Raw genomic sequence first — 4544 nt, 5'->3', positions numbered from 1 at the left:
TAAGACATTCAAATTTCAGATTTAGGCCTACACATAATATTTAATTTCCAGGGGAACATAAAAACATTATATCCTCAAATAAATATTAAGCCTAATAAATGTTCATACGCAGTTAGTTCATAACATAATCTGAATGCCAGACTGTCTTTCACATAGAAGAATGTCGTAAGACTCCCTGTGTAAGTCTCCTCTGTATATGATTGGACATCCCTTAAATTCATCGGTTCATTTAGCTGTACATTGCAACTAAGTTGAGTATCAAAATCGAATTCAATATGTGAATATGTTTATGAATGCGGCGCATACAGGATATTACGTCGATTGCTCCTATACGTTTTCCCATTCACTTCAACGATATATGAACGAGGCGTTCCAGCACATTTAACAATTCTTCCAGTGGAACCCCACCCATGTTTATATTTAATTTTAACTTTATCACCCGGTTTAAGTTCTTTCAAATTTTTTGCACCATATTTTGAATTATAATACACTTCCCCTTTTTGCTTATATGATTTATCAGCCACTCGATATTCTTTCTGGTTTGGTGTATAATGTTTGAGCTTCACAGATAGTTGAGGTAGAGTTGTAATACAGAAGGACTTAACTAACCAAACTAGGTATCGGTGTTGATCGATAAGCCATTAAAGCTGAAAGGTAATCAGTTTGTTTTAGAATGTTCTTTGAAATATGCACTACTTTCTCTGCTTGTCCATTTGCTTGAGCATGGTATGGACTAGTAGTGACATGTTCAAAGTTGTAATCTTGTGGAAATTGACGAAATTTTCCCAAAAACTGGGGACCGTTATCGGTGATAACTGTTTCCGGAATACCAAAACGAGCAAAGTCAACTTTCAAAAAGTTAATCACAGCAGCGGACGAAACTTTATGCATAGCATGTTTTCAATCCATTTCGAATAACAGTCCACTACTATCAAATACTGTTTACCATCTACTTCCTCCAAATCACATGCAATGCGTTGCCTTGGACGATTTGGAAGTGGAAACTTAATTAGTGGTTCTGCCTTTTGTGATATTGTTTACTTGTACAATGTTCACACCCGCTTACATATTCAGCAATACGTTTTCCAATTGAAGGCCACCAAATCGCTTCTTTAGCACGAAGGCATTTTGTTCCCTGGTGAATTCTCGACAGCATCTCCACTTGCAGTATTTTAGGAATAATTATACGCTCACCAAAAGTCAAAATACCATCAATCATACTAATCTGATCTTGAACATCCCATGGTTTAATATCTTCTGTTACATCTTTAGCATATTTAGCCCAACCATGATTTACATAGGAAGAAACAATAGTTAACGTTTTATCATTAGTTGTGTATCAAAAGCCTTTGACATCGTAATGGAGCATCACATAAATATTTAGAATTAATCAATGATACGAAAGGTTTATGGTCAGTTTGCATTATTACTTTGAGTCCTCTAAGTAGTATAAAAACGATCACATGACCATACAGAATACAAAAGTTCCTTCTCAATTTGAGCATATTTCCTCTCAGAAGACGTTAATGTACGCGAACAATATGCAACAGGTCGCCATGTTCCATCACTTTGACATTGAATTACACAACCTCAAAATAAAATTTTTAAAAAAATGAAATTCTTACCAATTATTATTAAGGAGGAATCATAAATTAAATATAGGAAGAGATTAATCGATTTTCTGTATAATTTTATACTAACTTTGTCTAAAAATTGTTAAAATTTGTAGTATATGTTACACCCTCTTCAACGATATATGAAGGAGGCGTTCCAGCACATTTAACAATCTTCCAGTGGAACCCCACCCATGTTTATATTTAATTTTAACTTTATCACCCGGTTTAAGTTCTTTCAAATTTTTTGCACCATATTTTGAATTATAATACACTTCCCCTTTTTGCTTATATGATTTATCAGCCACTCGATATTCTTTCTGGTTTGGTGTATAAGGTTTGAGCTTCACAGATATTTGAGTTAGAGTTGTAATACAGAAGGACTTAACTAACCAAACTAGGTATTGGTGTTGATTGATAAGCCATTAAAGCTGAAAGGTAATCAGTTTGTTTTAGAATGGTCTTTGAAATATGCACTACTTTCTCTGCTTGTCCATTTGCTTGAGCATGGTATGAACTAGTAGTGACATGTTCAAAGTTGTAATCTTGTGGAAATTGACGAAATTTTCCCAAAAACTGAGGACCGTTATCGGTGATAACTGTTTCCGGAATACCAAAACGAGCAAAGTCAACTTTCAAAAAGTTAATCACAGCAGCGGACGAAGCTTTATGCATAGCATGTTTTCAATCCATTTTATACTAAGTAGTATAAAAACGATCACATGACCATACAGAATACAAAAGATCCTTCTCAATTTGAGCATATTTCCTCTCAGACGACGTTAATGTACGCGAACAATATGCAACAGGTCGCCATGTTCCATCACTTTGACAGTGAAGTACACAACCTCCAATTCCATAAGCACTAGCATCAGCACTGACCATAGTTGGTTTTCCTGGATCATAAAATGCCAATGTTAATGTAGAAACTAATAGTTCCTTAAGACGGCTAAATGCTTTCTGCTGATCAGGACCCCATATCCAACCAACTTTATCTTTCAACAAATCAATTAGCGGTACAGCTATAGTAGATGAATGAGGAATACATCTAGAAACCCAATTAATCATTCATTCCCATGAAGCCTTTAACATCCGACTTTGAAGTTGGTACTGGCATATTTACAATTGCAGCAATTTTAGCAGAATTAGCTTGTAGACCATCCTTATTAAGGGTATGTCCAAGAAATTGTACTTTAGTTTTCTCCCTATTCAGACGAAAACCCATTTGTATAATATTATAGTATATATATATATATATATAGTATCTATAACTTTATGCAGACGATCATCATGTTCTTCCTGAGTGCTTCCTGTAACTAGAACATCATCAATATAAACAACTACTCCTCTGGAATTATGAGCTAACGTATCACTCATAATTCGTTGATAATCTCTGAAGTTATCCCAAAAGGTAAATGCTGAAAACAATATCTTCCAAATAGAGTGATAAATGTTGTAAGCTTTTAACTATTTTCCTCAATAGGGATTTGCCAAAATCCTTGCTTAGCGTCTAATGTTGAAAACACTTTTGCTCCTGTAATCTTCCCAATTACATCCTCTATTGTTGGAATAGCAAAACGTTTACGCACAACACATATTATTAAGGTTTCTCAAATCCACACACAAACGAATTTGATCATTTTTCTGTGGAGCAATTACAATTGGAGCACACTAATCTGTTGGTTCTCGTATTCGTTTAATTACACCTTGCTCTTCCATACAAATTAATTCCTGTTCCACCTTTGGTAGTAGCAGTATTGGAATGCGACGTGGAGTATATGTACACAATACGGCACAGCATCAGTTGCAATTTTAATTTTACCTGGTGGAACTTTAAGACATTCTAAACCCTCAAATACGTCAGTAGATAATGTATTAACTCGCTTGATTAATCCCAGAGATTCACAAACATCTTTACTAAGTACATGCACTCCTTTGTCCAAGACAAGAACATTTACCATAGCATCCTTTTACTGTACAACCCAATGTTATTTATCCTAGAGGTATAGCCTCTCCTCCGAAGAATCCAATCAATCTCATAGAATTAGGTTGTAATGACTTATTTTTTAAATTCAGCATATCAAAAACAGACTTTGGTAAGATATTCACTTCTGAACCAGTGTCTAACAAAAACATAACATTATGATTTTGCACACATACTTCACCTAGCCATAAAGAAGAAGATCCACGTCGTTCTGTTCCAAGTAGAAGTTTATTCTCATCCGAATCACTACTGCTATCAGGCACATACTGTTGCACAGCTTTTAAATGTTTTTAATGCATTTTTGCTTTACAAACACGTGAAAAGTGTCCAATCTGCAAACAAGAGTGACAATTTTTATCTTTCGCAGGACGATTTACATGACTGTCCCAAAGACCCCATTGGGCCGAGACACGACTTGCTCACCGGCTATCTGTGATTTTGAAATTTCACAGGTATAACCAGAGAAGGACGGCGACTTACAAACACTAGCTGCAGACGACTCTCCTGTTATTGTACGCAAATCCTATAATATATAAGTACGCAGTTTCCAACCATTTTTGCATGATCAACCGCTTCCTGAGACTTACACTTATCCTTTAATTGTGAGCAGCTGCTTCTACAGTTTCATATTCTGCATACCACAAACAAAACGATCACGTAGTGCTGCATCGTCAACGTTCCAAATTCAGAAGAACTAGCCAAATTTCGTAGTTCCACAGCATACTGCGCAATAGATTCTCCAATTCGCTGACCTCGTTTATAAAAACGAAAACGTTCGGAAACAATAAGGCGTTTTGAGCCATAATACTGGAGTAACCAGGCCCGTAGCCAGGGGGGTTTTTAGGGGTTCGGGCGAACCCCCCTTTTTCAGCGAACCCCCCTTTTGCCAGCGAACTCCCCTTTTGCCAGCGAACCCCCTTAGCCAGAAAACGATCCCCCGTTTCCAA

This window comes from Anneissia japonica, unplaced genomic scaffold (assembly GCF_011630105.1).
Source record: "Anneissia japonica isolate Jap-2015-1 unplaced genomic scaffold, ASM1163010v1 scaffold1525_len913038_cov183, whole genome shotgun sequence".
Classification (NCBI taxonomy): domain Eukaryota; kingdom Metazoa; phylum Echinodermata; class Crinoidea; order Comatulida; family Comatulidae; genus Anneissia; species Anneissia japonica.
The sequence above is the reverse complement of the archived record's forward strand: the minus strand, read 5'-3'. Positions refer to the sequence as shown.